This window comes from Ceratotherium simum, chromosome 27 (assembly GCF_057802395.1).
Source record: "Ceratotherium simum simum isolate JZ-2026a chromosome 27, ASM5780239v1, whole genome shotgun sequence".
NCBI classification, from domain to species: Eukaryota; Metazoa; Chordata; class Mammalia; order Perissodactyla; family Rhinocerotidae; genus Ceratotherium; species Ceratotherium simum.
The window spans coordinates 30923014-30941278 of record NC_141926.1 but is presented as its reverse complement, the minus strand read 5'-3'; the positions used below and the strand labels follow the sequence as shown (position 1 = coordinate 30941278).

Below are 18265 nucleotides of genomic sequence, written 5' to 3'. Positions count from 1 at the left end.
ATCTACTTACTGCCATTTTTTAACTTTTTTTTTTCTCAGTGTTTTAGTAGTCCTTCTCTGTTCCTTACTTCTTCCATACAGAATTGATGGTCACTTTAGTTTGACCTCTGTCTGAAAGCTGTACTCTTTAACTACCCTCCTCCCTCCTTTTATGTTTTTGATATCATATCTAACCTCTTTTTTGTGTATTTGTATCCATTACGTTCTAATCATGGAAATAGATAATTTTTCCTATTTTTGGTCTTCTCTTTTCCCCTTAAATCAGTCCCTTTAACATTTCTTGTAGCACTGGTTTCTTGGTGACAAACTCCTTTAATTTTTGCTTATCTGGGAAAATTTTGATCTCTCCTTCCATTTTGAATGATAACCTTGCTGGGTAGAGTATTCTTGGCTGTAAGTTTTTTCCTTTTAGCACTTTAAATATATCGTGCCATTCTCTTCTAGCCTGTAAGGTTTCTGCTGAGAAGTCAGCTGATAGCCTTATGGGGTTTCCTTTGTATGTAACTTGACATTCTCTTGCGGCTTTTAGGATTCTCTTTTTATCTTTAATTCTGGACATTTTGATTATGATGTGTCTTGGTGTGGGCCTCTTTGGGTTTATCTTGTTTGGGGCTCTCTGTGCTTCCTGTACCTGGATGTCTGTTTCCCTCCTTAGGTTAGGGAAGTTTTCATCTATTATTTCTTGAAATAGATTCTCTGCCCCCTTGTCTCGCTCTTCTCCTTCCGGGACACCTATAACACGGATGTTAGTGCACTTGATGTTGTCCCAGAGGTCCCTTAGACTGTCCTCACTCTTTTTAATTCTTTTCTCTTTTACCTGTTCACCTTGGGTAATTTCTTCTAGTCTTTCTTCCAGCTCACAGATCCGTTCTTCTGTATCCTCTACTCTGCTTTTGAGTCCCTCTAATGAATTTTTCATTTCCAGTATTGTTTTTTTTTTAAAGATTTTATTTATTTATTTTTTCCCCCCAAAGCCCCAGTAGATAGTTGTGTGTCATAGCTGCACATCCTTCTAGTTGCTGTATGTGGGACGCGGCCTCAGCATGGCCGGAGAAGCAGCGCGCCGGTGGGAGCCCAGGATCCGAACTCGGGTCGCCAGCAGTGGAGCGCGCTCACTTAACCACCAAGCCACAGGGCCGGCCCAAAAGAAAGCCTCTCATTTCCAGTATTGTATTCGTCATTTCTGATTGGTTCTTTTTTATATCTTCCATTTCTTTGTTGACATTCTCACTGAGTTCATCTATTCTTCTCCCCACATCAGTGAGCATCCTTAACACTCTTAGTTTGAACTCTCTGTCGGGTAGGTTGCTCATTTCTGTTTCACTTAGTTCCTTTTCTGGGGTTTTGTCCTGTTCCCTTACTTGGAATGTATTCTTTTGCCTCCTCATTTTGCCCCTTTCCCTGTGCTTGTGTCTACGTATTAGGTAGGTCAGCTACGTCTCCTGCTCTTGGATAGGTGACCTTATGTAAGTGATGCCTTAGGAGGCTTCCAGTGTGCTTACCTCAGTTCTCAATGTTCCAGGGGTGGCCTCTATGTGGGCTACGTGTGTCCTTCTATTGTGGCCTGTTAGCTCTCCCTGTAGGCGCCCAGGGAGGCTGAGTTATGCTCCTGGCCAGCTGTTGTAATGCTCAGCTGCTTGTAGTTGTTGTGGGCCCTTCAGTCTCTTTATCAAGTGTGGGGAACCCCAGCACAGTTGGCTGTAAGTTCTAATACCACATTTGTGTTGCAGTATTTCTTTTAAGTGAGTAAGCCCCCAGCGTGGCAGGTTGTTAGGCTCAGGGCCTTACAATTGCTGTAAGCCTCTAGCCTATTAGGTCTCTTGTCAGCTCTCTGAGGATTGCAGCTTGGTGGGGCTGGCCTCAGGCACAGGAGCACCCAATTGTTTCAGGCTTTGGAAGGTGGGGCAAACCTCCTATGTGGGTCTTTGAGAAGCACAAGTCTTCTGCAGCTGACAAGCCCTGTTGCCCACAGGTCCACACACACAGTCAACACAGTCCTGCTCCGTGCGAGCGCCCCGACCTCCCCAAGCGGACCCAGTCTCACCACGGCGGGAGCCTCACACACTCCACCACCGCCCCACACTCTCCACCCGCTCCTTGTGCACACCCTGCCCGCTCAAGTCGGCTCAGTTGCCAGGCTGCAGAGAATCCAGTCACCAATCTACGCAGGCCCACACGTTGCCTGAGGGCTTGTTGTTGGGTGGGGCTAGTCTCTAGGGTGGGCTGCCTGCCCTGGCTGAGCTGGTTTAAATCTGTGCTCTAGTGGGTGGAGCAGACCCTGGGCTAGCAGGCCTCAGGGAGAACTCCAATGGCGTCTGTGTCAGCATGCTCACACCAGGCCACAACAATGGCCGCCACCAATGTCCCAGTCCCTGGAGGTCTCACCCCTCACCGAGATGCACTCAGGGCCTATTAGGTGAGTCTCTTGTCACCAAAGCACTGTGCACCTTTCTTTCTGGTGATTTTAGGATGCTTTCTGGAACGGGTGAGTTTGTGTGTGGGCCCTTTAAGAGCCAGTTTTAGTTTCTTTGTGAACCGGGTTTTCTGGGGGTGCTCCCCAATGCTTTAGTAGCAGGCACAGTCAGATATTATGCCACTGGTCTCGATTGTGCTGGGTCCACAAAATGCCCACAGCGGGGGCGCTCCCGGCTCAGGACCCCGCGCCTCCAGGGAGGCTGCGTACCTGTGAGCTGCTCCCGGCGGCCGGGAAGCTGGCGGCTTGTGAAGGCGGCGTTTTTCCTCTCCAGAAGGGAGTCTCTGCCTCTTCCACCTCAGTTAGGATTGTCCGTTGTTGCAGGAGTTCCTCTTATCCAGTTTTCAGTTCTGTCTCAGGGGTAATTTTTCCACGAGTAGTTGTAAATTGGCTGTGTCCACGGGAGGAGGTGAGTTCAGAGTCTGCCTACGCCGCCAGCTTGACTCCGCCCTCCCTAATAAATCTTTTAGATGTAAAATAAACACAAGCGTGTTCTTGGTCACACATGACCACGTGCCTATGTGCATGTGTACACAAATACACACATGCATTACATAAGAAAATTGTATTTCGTCTATCCTTATAACTCCTTGAATGCTCTGTCCCAAACATTCTGCCTGATTTCTCTCCACTGTCTTATATCAGTGTTCTAGTACCAAATGCCGAGTCTTATTGAAGTATTGGGATTGTAGCAAGGTGAAAAATCAGAGCACATAGGAGGAAACATTCTCCAAACAAGGGATATTTTAAAAATCAATATTTAAACTTAAAAATTTAAATTTTATTTCAATAGCGTGATACTTAATATTTCTATTATCTTTTAAAAAAAATATTAACCTAGAAAAGTATCATGTTAATAACAAACATTTCAGCCCAAAAGCTGCTTAAAATATGGATCAACTTTAAAACAAAATCATTCCCAAACTACTTACAGGGTAATGGGAAACAGAAATTGCATTTTTTCGTCTTATATTATATGTTGTTTATATTTATTAGGCCAGAACAGAGTGGTTAAGGGTGGAATCAGCCTGTACAGATTCAAAAGCTACTCTGTTTAACTTGTCAACTTACGTAACTTTTCTGTGCCTCGGTTTTCAAATCCATAAAATGGGTATAATAATATCTCATGTAAAATGTTTAAAATATAAGTCTTCAATAAATATTACCTGTTATTATAACTCTATGCAACTTCTTTTCCTAATATTTCAGCAGTTTCATATTAAATGACTTTCCTTTTTTATTATGGCCATGTGTTGCATAGTGATGTTTCGGCCAGTGACGGACCGCATATACTATGGTGGTCTCATAAGATTAGAAGCATATAGCCCAGGTGTGTAGTAGGCTATACTGGCTAGCTTTGTGTAAGTGCACTCTATGATGTTCACACAACGTCGAAGTCGCCTAACGATACATTTCTCAGAACGTATCCCCATCATTAAGCGACACATGATTGTATTAACTACCAATTCTTTCGTTGGTCAGTGAACATAAGAATGGAAAAGTATTGATATTCAGCAAGTGTTTAATTATCATGTTAATAAGGGCTTTTGGGAAATAATAAATATGAAGAGACAGGACTAACATCTCTTCTCCGAATCCTGAATTATGGCATAATATTTTACGCTATATACATTAATTTTCTAAACAGCACAGTGGAGAAATTTGAAGCTTCTCAGTTGAGTGGGTCTCTAAATGTGCGGCATCAGGGCGGGACTGGGGGAAACCACTTCTTTTCTAGATTAAATCTACTGAAATGCAGTGTGAGGCTTGGTTTCTCTAATATCTATTCATTTCTTGATCTCAGAGCACAAAGTGCAGTTCAGAAGAGAAGTTGTCCTAGGCTTTTTCAGAACAAAGAGTCAGAGGCATGAACGTCTTAGTTCTACTGCAACAAAGAAAATTACTCCACTGGGAATAACAGGGCATTGGAAGTAAGGCCAACACAGGCAGAGCAAAGAGGAAAATAAAGACACTTATAAGGATAACTCAAAGGAAAAGAAGGAAGAAAGGAAGGGCGGGAGGAAGGAAGGAAGGAAGGAAGGAAAGAAGGAAAGGTGGGAAGAAGGGGGGAATGGAGGAAGGGAGGAAGACAGGAATGGTGGAAAGGAAGAAAGAAGTGAGACAGGAACCAGCCTGATGCGACAGGGCCGTCTGCAAAGCCTCTGGCCTAACCAGATAAGGCCCCTAACCAATCCGCAAGCTAAGAGAATGAGATAGAGGCCACCAAGATCCACACTCCGCAGCTCCAGACTCTCCCGGGTGCACCCTAGCAACCAGGAGCCCACTGAGGGTGACCCTAGCCCCATTAGCATAGTAAAAATCACACCCAGGGGTGGAGAGCTAGCATGCTAATGATACATGCGTGCTACACGACAGCGCAGGCCAAGCACACCCCGCCTCTATTACCCCACGGCAAGGCCCCTCCCCAGCCTTTGCCTAATAAAAGCCCCACAGACCCCCTCCCTAACTAGCCGGTCACCTGCCCCTTCCCTTTCTGCACCAGCTCCTTTGTGCCTCTCCTGTGCACAAGCTAGTCAACTTTTACTTTTCTACTCCCATTTGTTGTCTTTCTTGATTTTCATCCTGGGGGACAAGAACCCAATGTACCGGTAACAGAAGGAGAAAGAGAGTAAGGATATTCTCTTCTAGGTTTCTGACCTTGATTGTGGCTCAAACTCCCACAACACAACGGAGGTAAATTATTGATAGAGTTCTGTGGAAAGTGCTTTTGAGCCTGACTTATTCACGTAATTGACTCAATTCTCAATTTACTACTTCACTTTGGTGGTGGGGACGTGGCCAAAGAGGATTTTTGGCAACCATCCATTCCCCTACTGACCTCTTCCTAATCAGGTTAGCCACAGATGGAAAGACTTGATTTAAACTATATTTTTATTTGGTCCTTAGTGAAACTGGGAAAAACAGGCTTACAGCCTTATCTTTAAATTTGGTACAAATGAGTGCTTCATATGATTATTTCAAAAATCTGCTTTTCTAACAGGAGATAATATGAGCAATGCTGTAATGATCATATCAGTAAATAGGTTGCATAAAATCTTAGTTTGTCTTGTAATTACCTTTCAACCAAATAATGTATAGCCTGTATACATACATTTTTAAAATAAGAAATGTATAATTTTCAATATTAAAAGCATATATGCAGACAAATAATCTTTATAGATTACCTCAATACTGCTTTGTTTTTAATTCTGCATTTTCTATATGAGGCAGAGTTAAACTTTTTAATTATTAATACATACACTTTTAATTCACTAGATGTTTGTCATGCAAAAAAAATTCTTATAAACTAAATGAAATGCATATTCAGAGGGATTCTAATTTAAACTATTCCCAAGGGGATACCTATTCATGAACAAATTAACCTGGTAATTGGCAGTGATACAAAGAATATATGAGAACGGGTATATCTTTTTTGGGAGTGGGATATAGAAGAGAGGAATTTAGAATTACTTATTTGAACATAAAATAAATCTGGCTTTTTAAAAAAGTGGAAGATCAAGCTAATTTTTTAAAAAGTGCATGAATTCTTGATGGCATAAAACCCCTTGCAGCATCCCAGTAAAATATATTAATGTATCGGGTTTGCCTTATCTTTTGTGACTACTTTTCCCCAAAGAGAAATAGGGCCAAGTAAATACCACTAGAAGGCAAGGAATTCAGCTATAAACGCTGATGAAGATTTCAATCAAAGGCAAGTCACACACAAACTCTAGCAGTGAGAAAGAAAATAACGTTATAGCCTAGGTTCCCTCTCCCCCCTCCATGGCAGTGTAGAACTTAAACAAAATGAGTAGTGCAAATAAGTCTGTAAGAGCATGTTCTCTGTAAACGGTCAAGATCTCTAGAGGGCAGTGTATTAAATTGCAGATATTATCTAGCTAAACTCCAAATCATAAAAGCATGAAATTAGTAATTGACTCAATTTGCCTCATTTATTAGTAGCTCAGACCTCTGCTTGAATTAATATCGCCCAATGGAATTTCAAGTAGTGGCGACATGGCGTAGCATGACAGAGATTAGTGCCTGGTTCTATTACTGTACTTCAAACGTCCCACATCCTCCAATTAGGTTAGCTCTAATCTAACACACATGCTTTTGGCACTTTTATTGTCAATAAGATGTGACATCAGTTTTTTATAACATCGTATTCGTTTATGGCAGTGTGGGATTCATTCTGTCTTAATTTGGCAGAGTCTTTTCAATTGCTTGGTGTATCTTGTCTCAGCTAGGGGTTTACTTATTATATTCCCTGTTGGTTTCAATAATATATATCAATTAAAGATGGAGGTTAATAATCTACACAAGTGCAATATAAAAATTTCTGATAACATACTGAGTTCCATACTATAATGCAAATAGCATAACCAAGTGCAACTATACACTTTTTAATATATTTTTCTAGTGGTGATGATTAATATTTTCATACACATCCATGTTAATTTTGCAATATTATTTAAATAAGATCTCTTTTAAAAAGAATTGCTAATATTGTCATGTTATTTTAGTAACAAAATAATGTGTTTTTTATTTCTGAGAATTAAAGAGTTTAATTCATGGTAGGACATTTGCACTTTCATGGACATTATGGAAATGAGTTACAGGAAATGAAGACACTGTTTTCTGTTATTAAATAACTAAAAATATATTTTTGGTAGAACTCATGCTTTATGGAACCCAAATAAAGCTAGGAACCAGAACTTCACCACGAACTTGCCCTGTGTCTTGAAAGAAGTAACGTAAATCTTTAAAGTAGTGGCAACTCCTCAGAAATTTAATCTATAGGAAACAGCCCCAAAGATAAATACTCTACATTTTGTAACTTGGATTTTTATAAATTTCATCACTGGCCAATGCATACTATACAGCAAACCATTTAAATAGGTCCTTTGCCTTTAAGTTACTTGGAGCCATTTGATTAATGAGGATACAATACATCTTTGGCACTGTGGTGTTTCAAGAAAGAAAACAATGCCCAAATATACATAATACATGAAATATCATAATCTGAATCTGCTTCAAAGGCTTATCATAAAGTCGTTGATATTTTTTTCATAGTCTGTGTGTGATAAAAGAATATCTTCAAAAAATGAAAAGATTAAAAGAGTCCTGCCCAAAAATTGTATTAAGAGAAGGGAAGTAATTGTTACAAATGACCTTGTTGTAAGATATTTCCAACAGAATTAATGACCACATGGAGTTAATGGCCCTAGGACCACAAGCTTTTCCAGTTGATCATTAATCCTCAGGGAATACTGGCATCGATATGTTATTGTTGAAACTATATATAGCCAGCAGTTCCACTCTGTTCCTTCATTGTTGCTTGAGTTATATCCCACCTGTTGAGTTAAAGTTGAAAATGCAATGGAAAAATTTCTGAAGGACATTAGCTATTAGTAGCAATAATTACCAAATTGCTTATGTCCCCCTAGAGAGAAATGAACTGCTCCAATTTCTATGCAAATATAGATTATCTTCATTTTACAATTTTCCTAGCCAACATTTTCCTAAAACAGATATTTTAGTCATTCAGTATAACACTTATATATTTTAGATGATTTTCAATGTTTAATAAAGTTCATATTAATTACAACTACTGATTAAAAGTCTAAAATTGAAAATGCTGAGCCCAATAAATTCAGTGTACTAGGCTTTATGCAAGAGGCTGACCTTGAACAAAAGAGAAATCAAAGCAGTAGAAAGGTATACTCACATCACTCTAGACTGATTAACAATTACATTATTATTATTTAACTCACATCAATTCTATATTGATTCATAATTCTGAGTGCACTATTTTAGTTTGGGGGTAAATTATACTGATATATATATATTTAGGTTTTATTACAGTAAACTTTTTTCAACATATTCATATGTATTTTTTTACATGAAATGGAAAAATTAGAAATGAAAGAATGTATGCTATTATGTTAAATTTTGTATTAAATTATAGTAGTATAAAATAGTTTTCCTAATTATTGCTCTTTTTTTGGTCCCTTCATTCTACTACTCCATTACTCCACTTCAATTTTCTTTTTTTATTTCTCCTGTGCCATCCTGATTCCAACATAATGTATTCTATGTGAGTAAGAATTTTATCCTTCTTTTCATATTTTATGAATATCATTTGTTGCTATTAGGTCCTGCCCTTCCCACAACATTTCCATGCATTTTTCAAATTTTTTCTAGCAGAATGGTTAACTGAAAGCAGAAGGGTCCAAACCCTCTCTGGATTATGGTAAAACCTTCTGTCTTCCCTGGAGCCAAACCACATTCATGATTCTGACAGAATATGGATAGTCTTGTGGTTGGGCCCTTGGAGAACTATAGGCTTAGCACAGGTCATGGATCTGATGTTGCTTCTTTTGTGTTTTCCTAACCTCTCTTAAACTCTGTTTTTAAATGGTTTGATCTGTTATATTGGGTCTTAGAACATGGCTAAGCTCCAACAAGTAGGAAGCCAAAACAGCTGGTGTAAGTTCCAGTTTAGTAGTTCAAGTTAAGAGAAAGGAATTTAGGGAAGAGAGAGACAAGATGCTAAGTGTAAAGAAAATCAGATTTGGAGTCTTATAACCTGAGCTTGAATCCTACTTTATTTATGGTTCTTTAGCTGATCTTGGTCAAGTTACTTAAACTTGTAGGAACTCAGTTTCCTCATTTTAAAAAAGTGGGGGACATACTATTACCATCTGGACAGAGTGGATTAAATATGATCGTGAATGTGAAGTCACCTTCTCCATCGTCTACTACATAATAAGTACTCGATAAATATTTTTTAAAAGTCTTTAAATAAGATTTGATTAAATCTATTTAACCAATCAGTATTGTTGTCCAAGTAGGTACTTTGGACATTTCTTCTCACATAAGATGAGAGTATTATTTGGTGGAAAAAAAGGCATCAAAACATAGATATGGATGTTATCAATTGAATTCATGGATAAATTTTATTAATATGTATAATTTGTCTTTTGAGTTTACTTTATATTTGGTTTAAATAAATATATTTACTAAATTATATGTTGTCTATAAAAATGCAGCATATATCTTTCAAATCCTTAAGAAAATTTGTAAATGGTTGACCCAGTGATTCGTATTGTCTCTTCTAAATATTAAATATGTACATTTAATAATTAAACACTGAATTGAGATAAACAGCAATGTTCAGTTGTCTTTAATTACTTAACAATTATTGAATCTGAATATTTTGTTGCTCAGGTATGAGTTTTTAATTCAAATAAGCAAGAAGAATTCTAATAGGCATTGACTTTTAGAGATTCTCCTAATGGAGTATTGTGAAAAGAAACAAAATATAGATTCATTCATTGGTGCTCCTAATATAAAATGCGATTTTTCAATACAATTTCTAATATATTTTAATGTTCCTTAGAACAATTATATCTAAAAATTATATTTGAGATTATTCATATGCAATCAAAAAATGAACAGGTATAAATTAACAAGATATAATCCCTCCTTCACAGTTTCATTTTATTTTATTTTACAGTACATCTTCATGTAATAAAAATGTACTTCAGCAAAAATTGACAAGTTGATCTTAAAATTCATACAAAAATTCAAGGGACCAGAAAAACACCAGATTAAAAAATGTGCAGAAGACTTGAATAGATGTTTTTCCAAAGATGACATACAAATGGCCAACAGGTACATGAAAAGGTGCTCAACATCACTAACCATCAGGGAAATGCAAACCAAAACCACAATGAGATACTGCCTCACACACATTAGAATGACTATTATCAAAAAGACAAGAGATAACAAGTGTAGGTGAGAATGTGGAGAAAAGGGAACTCTTGGGCACTGTTGGTAGGAATGTAAATTGGTACAGCCACTGTGCAAAACAGTATACAGGTTCCTTAAAAACTTAAAAATAGAGCTACCATATGATCCAGCAATCCCACTTCTGGTTATATAGCTGAAGGAAATAAAATTTCTGTCTTTAAGAGATATCTGCACCCCCAATTTCATTGCAGCACTATTCACAATAGCCAAGACATGGAAACAACTTAAAAGTGTCCGTCAATGGATGAATGGATAATAAAATGTGATATAATATATGTGTATCAAATCATCATATTGTACACCTCAAATTTACACAGTTATGTTCAATTATATCTCAATAAATCCAGAAAAAAAAGAAAATGTGGTATATATATTAACAGAATGTTATTCAGCCTGAGAAAGAAGGAAATTCTGCCATTTGCAACAACATAGATGGGACTTGAGAACATTATGCTAAGTGAAATAAGTCAGACAGAGAAAGACAAATACTGTATGATATCATGTATATGTAGAATCTAAGAAAGTCAAACTCAGAAACGGAGAGTAGAATGGTGGTTACCAGACTAGCAAGTGGGGAAGATGGAGGGATGTTGGTCAAAGGGTACAAACTTCCAGTTATGAGATGGATAAGTTTTGGGGATCTAATATTTAGCATAATGACTGTAGTTGGGAATAAGCACATGAGTGGGCCAGCCTGGTGATGTAGTGGTTAAGTTGGTGCGCTCTGCTTTGCGGCCCAGGGTTTGCTGGTTTGGATCCTGGGCGCAGCCATACTCACTGCTCATCAAGCCACGCTGAGGCAGTGTCCCACATAGAGCAACTAGGAGGATGTACAACTATGGTATACAACTATCTACTGGGGCTTTGGGAAGAAAAAGGGAAAAAAGGAGGAAGATGGGCAACAGATGTTAGCTCAGGGCCAATTTTCCTCAAAAAAAGAAAAAAATGAACAAAAGATTTGACTAGATTTTAAGGAAAAAAAATAAGCACATGAAAAGATGTTCAACATCATAACAACCAGGGAAATGCAAATCAAAATCCCACTTCACACCCATTAGATGGCTATAATAACAAGCCATCATAACAAGTTGTTGAGGATGTGAAGAAATTGGAAATCTCATACACTGCTGGTAGAAATGTAAAATGGTGTAGCCACTTTGGAAACAGTCTGGCAATTCCTCAAAAGATTAAACATAGAATTACTATTTGATCCAGCAATTCCACTTTATAAATAAATGTTCATAGCAGCATTATTCATAATAGCCAAAATGTGGAAACACCCCAAATGTCCATCAATTGGTGAATAGATATTTATACAACGGAATATTATTAGGCAATAAAAAGTAATGAAATATTGATATGTGCTACAGTGTGGATGACTCTTGAAAAATTATGCTAAGTGAAAGAATCCAATCACAAAGGATGACATATTATACGAATGCATTTATATGAAATGTCTTAGAATAGGCAAATCTATATATGTGGAGAAAGTAGATTAGTGGTCACCCAGGGCTGGGGAGGAAGAGTGGATTGGGGATGGGGGGGCTTTCTTTTTGTTATGAAGAAAATAGTCTAAAATTGATTGGGGTGATTTTTGCACAGTTCTGGGAATGTACTAAAAAAACATTGAATTGTACACTTTAGATGGGTGAATTTTATGGTTTGTAAATTATATCTCCAAGTTGCTGCAAAAAAAAAAGAAAAAAAAAAAAAAGCACCATGACAATGCTAAATCCACTTCCAAATTCCAAAAATGTCTAGTTCAAGTTTGTTTAAATATTGGAGGAACAGGCATTTTATTTTCCACCTATATCGAACAAAAGTTTTTTTCTGTTATTTATGCTATTAAATTAACGGTATTCATTAATAGTAATCACATTAACAGTAATATGGTATTCTACTTTGAAGCTCCTAACATAAAGAGGGAGGACAGGAAAGTTCATCTTCCAGCTTGCTTCTATCTAGCACATCCTTAACATCATACAGTAGCTGATAACTTTTTAAGTTACAAGCTTGGATGACTTTTATAGATGTAGGAAGCCAGCATGGCTTCAGTAGGCTAAGGGGAGAAAGGCAGTGCTATTTCTACCTTTTGATTACACAGGCTCAATGTGGTTTAGCCACCAACGGCCAAGGAAAGCCCTTGAGATCAAGGTCTGTCTACATCACGTAGAGCAACTTTGAAAGCCAGAAGGCAGCCAAGAACGAGCAATGGAAAAAACATGCTTCCTTTTGCAGAGTTTATGTGTCATCTTTCTTGAGCTTCACCACCTTCTCATGAATCAAAGTCAGTTATTTCTTGGAGTATGGGTCCAGATGTGTGTCCTTCTAGCATCATCTCTAAATACTGCAAAGTTGACTTCCTTTATAACCTCAGGGAACAACTCAGCAGAGATCCATTTTCTACTGGGTCTCGACATCAGGTTTTGGAGCGAGAAGTCCTGTATTTGTTCATGACTATAATTGATTCCTATTTATTCCTTGACCTTATGAAAGTTTCCAAGCCGTATTTTCAGGAACCTCCTCAAGTTGTTATTCAGTGAGTTTTCACTGAATAAAATAGAACAAAGACAATACAAAATACACGGAGAAATGAACAGCTTAAAGTGTGTGTGTGTGAGTGTGTGTGTGTTTGTGTATATAAAAAAAGTAATTGGAGAAAGTTGTTCACTTTGCCAGCACGGTGAAAAAAATCAAAACAAAACAGAAACTGAACAGAGTCCTCAGAACTCTGAAATACTCTTCTAAGCTTTCGCTTGGGCAATTTCCTTTAAAAACCATGAGTGCATATTTGGTGTATTCATGTGTGGAACCTCAGCAGGATGATAATGTACTTTATTTCCCCTATTGATTATAAGGCAGTAGTTGCTCTTCTCAAAACTAGTCAAGCGTCTGGTTACCTATTTTATTTTGCTGAGGCATAGACAACTCATTTTTTTCAGAAGCTTGAAAATATCCTCTATAATGTGGCTTCCATCTTTTTAAGTCCAAGAAGTATTGATTTCTCTGGTGATTCATTTTGATTTTGTGAGCAATATAGTTTCCACCTGGCGAGAGACCTAAACTGAGCTATTTAGAAGAATCCATAGCATTTATTCATTGTTAAAAGACACTCAAACTCATTCCTATAGATCTCAGGTCATTAAGAGCACTCTTGATATTCTTTGTTCCAAATAAAAAAGATGTCAATACGTATTTTGACAGGAAAATATAGAAAAGAGTGCTTTGTTTCACGTAAGACAAGTATTTTCATTGAGACTGACCATAAGACTGATCCATAAAGTAACCTTTAATATATTGCGGTTGCTTGTTACTCAAGAAAAATGGGCTTATAACGTGAAATGGAAACCTGAATCAGGGTCCTGAACATGTACTCTCATTATCTTCAGCTAGATTTATTTGGGTTTGGATTTTCAACCACTTTACTGGCATCATTAATTTTTAACATAGTTTAAAAAATAACCATGGGTATCACAAAGAATATTTTAAGGGTCATATATAATTCAAACTTGCAAGTTCATACTCAAATGGAAGAATGTCGAGGTCTGGAATCTTGGACTTTGAATGGATGCTCAAATTTCATACATTTTAGAACGTCACCAAAGAATCTGTTAGGATAACTTTGAAATGTAAACATGTCCATGATAAACATATTCATCATTGCACATATATTTATTCTCTGATGAGGATGTTTGTTATCTGAAATTTACAGATAATCTTTACAAAGTACTATCTTTAGAAAGATACTAAATGTGACCCTAGTTCTATGTGACTGTCAAATGCTTTACTTCAAAACAAGGCACGCTAGATATGAATCAATTCAACTGCAGTATTCAGCAAAGCAGAAGATACCATCACATGTTCAGCTGAAATATAGTCAAATGATAGCTTTCCCCTCATTAGAAGTTTAGTAATGAATTAAAAAAATATATGAGGTTAGTTGTCTTGACTTCTTAAGTGAATTAAAGCTTGCTCTTAGCGAGCACTATTTCCATTTCTAAATATTCTCAAAGAATACCTTATAATCCATTACAAAATGTTTCTTTGCATCAGCATCAAGTTTAATATAGTATTCCATAGAATCATTTTCCTATTTACATCTACATATAATGAAAAATACCCTGCTTCTCCACAATTTATTGACAACCTGTTTAGACATTATAAAAAACATTGACCATCTACCCTCCCACAAGACTGTTAGAATTTTCAGAAATCATAACAAATGCTCATTATGACTCCTTATTGAATCACTTTCTCCCTGTAACGTTTTCATTTAAAATGTTTGTTATAATGCAATCCACAATGGATAGTGAACTTGAAACCAATGGGGAAAGTTAATGTCTGTGTAGCGAGCTGCCAAAATTGTTGAACCACGCAGGGCTTCTTTGTATGAGATTAACTGGGATAGTTTAACTCTTATTAATTCAGGCACTGCGTACTCCTCCTTCTGGTATTTGGCTTCATTTTCAAATTTACATGAAAGTATTTACATGGGGATGTCATTTCCAGCATGAATAGCAAATGAAGCTATCAAAATATAAAGCAAAGTCTGGAAAAGAAATTGTGTTGTTCAGTAGCAAATGTTCAGTAGCAAAAGTGAATCATACAATATTAAAGTGAACATTGAGTTTATATTCTGATTTAATTATTTGTTATACTTTGGTTTTCAACAATACCATAAGGTGAAGTCACTAATCACTTTTCACTCAGGTTCAACATGATGTTCACATATTTTGCATTGCCTGACATGAAATTCCTCTTAGCAATGGGAATTATAAAACAAAATAAAAATGTTTTGGTTTGTTTTCATGTGTTAACTTTTCTAAACATTCCCCCATGTTCTCAGACGAAATCATTCCTTTAAACAGCTTGCAAGGTGGCGAAGCACATGTGACTCAATGGAAATCAACACAGAGAGCCATTATGTGTCCTGCGTGGGGCCGGCAGCAGGGGGGCAGGGGTGTTCTGTTGTATAGACAAGGTTACTAATTGTTATAAAATGTCACCATTCAAGTCACATGTGAACTTGATTACCAGCCATTCTGTGTAACGTTTTCAGTGGACATGCTAAAAACACAATCTAAAGATTAAATAGAAAATACAGTCATGGTAGTATCATTTCATATAATTTAGAGAAAGTTCTACATTTCCCACTACATAAAACAGAGTAAATAAAACACAAAAATTATGTTAATGGCAGTGTACGTCTGTGTGCTTATGTGAAAATGTTATTCAGTCTGAAAAAGGTTATTTTATGTTATTGTAAAATAATAATGACCTAACATTATGGGGTATTGGGATACAACCTCTAAAATAACATACAGATAGCCCTCTAGTTCAATGTAGTTCCATGTTTCATCTACCTGGAAAATGTCTGTTCTGCATGTCATCTGTCAAATTGCCTAACTGCATTTTAAAATTTCTATTACTCTCCTTCAGATTCTATGATATGAGTCTTCAGTTGAGATGTTTAAGACATATTACCAGTTTATATTCTCTATGAACTTCTAACCAAAACACCATAAAAAATAGCACACTTTGACCCTGATAGAGGGTTAAGTTTCTTTTCAAAGAGTAAATTCAGTGGCAGATGGGACTCTATATGCCCGCTTCTAACCTGCCCACTGTAGGAATGTCTATTCCATAATCATGAATTTAGCACATTTGAGTTCTAGGTACTTCTATATCACAGTTAAATCGTGACCTCATTTGCATAATCAATAAATGTATATAATTTAAAGCATGTCTGTAAAGAGAGTTTTGGAGGAAAACAGTTTGGAAACATTAATTTTCCTTTTTAAATGAAAAAGAAAATGTGTTTGGATTTTAAAAACTGTAGGTGTTTGACAAAGTGACAAAATGAATGTGGTTTAAGGGTAGAATTTAAAAATAATATTAATCAGAAGGAACTTTTGTAAGGCAGAGTAATTGTTGCCTCCAAAAGTAAATTAGGAAAGAAAGCTTGGGGAAAATAAAGACAACAACTTCAAATCGTAGTCGCTGTTATATGGAATGTCCAGCTGAGACAAGATGATGAAAAGAGATGGAGTAACAGTGGTCTAAATCAGTCGTTCCCAACCTGTGGTTTGAGGTGCCCTATAGGATGAATGCTGAGAACTGTTACAAAGGCCCAAGAACACACATGCACAACGAGCAGCGACTGTCAACTAAAGAACAATGTATTTCCCGTGTATATATTACTCTTTTCCACCTATATGTTACATAATAAGATAAGAATTCATAGTAAAGCATGCCTGCGTTCCTAGCATCTTATGTAGCATCAAGGACTATTACTATAATATGGGGGTTCAATTTCATTTTTTTTTTTTTAATTAAAAAGGAATCCTCATACAGAGTGAGGGTGGACTATTATGGAAGATGGGGCAATGAAGATATGTCTTAGCTGCCTTTAAGCTGTGTGCTACTTTTGCTTTTGTGAATGGTATTATTTAGCCAACTGTAACAAATAATTACCATCCCACAAAGCCCTTGAAGGGCTACCAATAGCTGGGGAAGAGGCCAAAAACATTTCTAAGAATAGATGGTTCCAAAGACTAAGTTAAAAGGCACATTTCAAGCAACAGATTTTGTAGGGATTTAGAAACTAAAATTTACAATGAAGGTCAGAAGAGGCAAATGCAATATCATGAATGTTCCTGGGACACTACAAGAGGACTTGTCAGAGAAGAAATAAGTGAATAAATGACAAAGCCTTTGAGAAGCGTGAGCTCAGTAACCAGAGCACCTGAGCTACAATCCTTCAGGCTCCTCCGCTTTCTAGGTAATTGACCTTGGGCACGTGACTTTCCTCATCTGTAAACCCAGGTTAAAAATAATACCTGTTTTGTGAAGACCAAATTAGTTAATTCATAGGACTTTACCAGATTATGACAGCTTCTGGACAGCTGTTCACCATTTTTCCTTTTCCCAAATAATAGAATTAAAAAAAAAAAAACCCACAAAAGAAAGAAAAAGAGATTGAAAGGCTTAAAAAATAGTTCCAAAATCTTTGCCTCCAGTTTAAATGTATATCAAAAGAGGCAGTTCACTACAGTTTTTGTTTTTTCAATATTGCTGTGAATTGTCTTGCAAATAAAAGATTAGATAAAATTTTTCTCTTTCTATATGAATGTGAAAAGGCTAATCTATGCAAGAAAGACTTCTAGAAATGGGAAGTGTGTGATTTGTTAACAGAATCATCAAAATTTAAAAGAAAAAAATATTATGGAATGTTATCTGTCGGTTATCTGATCAAGAGAGCCTTAAAACTTCTTGTACTGCCACAGCTCATCCTAAATTCCTCACTCTGGCATGTTCTTTCTCCTTGGGTTTATCATCTCCCCTCCAGCCAGTCTACTCAGAGCTGCAGCTTATCAAATGCAGTGAAAGCCTCATTACAAGATGATATTGTCTATTGCATTTTGAGCTAGACTGGGAGCCCTTTGGGATAGGGTCGGGATGGGGACAATGTCTAATTCATTGTTTATTATCTTACTTTGTATTCTGAGCACAAGATCACATACATCGTCATAAGTTAGTAAATGTTCATTAGCACACTGAAATTTGAAATTTAATGTTCAGAAAAAGTCATGCCATGTCTCTTGTGTCTGTAGTTAGTAGATAAGATATTAATTTTCCATAGCATGTTGGAATACGGTGTCCATCATACATGAAGACAATATTATTGATAATAAAGTATAAGACGTGGTTATTTTTTTTTTCCTTTACAGTAGAGGTTGTGGCTTTGGGCTATCCATTAATCATTATGTTTAATAATGTGAACATTATTATATATAATATTATTTGATTGATTACATTATATAACAATTAACATTGTATAATATCATATATACTGACTTGGATTCTATAATAATTTCTTTTTTCAAAGTATTTTTTAATGCTTCTTTTCCTCTTTCAGGGGGATGCAAGAGGCAAAAACTTTATAGATAATCACCCGAAGCAGGTAATCAGTAA

The 18265-nt window shown here is 36.8% G+C and overlaps 1 long non-coding RNA gene across 1 annotated transcript in view; it reads left to right on the top strand.

Annotated features, from left to right (window-relative positions):
- Positions 1-2271: 2271 nt before the first annotated feature.
- The window catches only part of LOC147913469 (uncharacterized), a 41261-nt gene continuing 25267 nt past the window's right edge, over positions 2272-18265 (top strand). The window contains exons 1-2 of the long non-coding RNA XR_015548681.1: positions 2272-2416; positions 18210-18254. This is a non-coding gene — a long non-coding RNA (uncharacterized LOC147913469). The remainder of the gene's footprint in view (positions 2417-18209; positions 18255-18265) is intronic.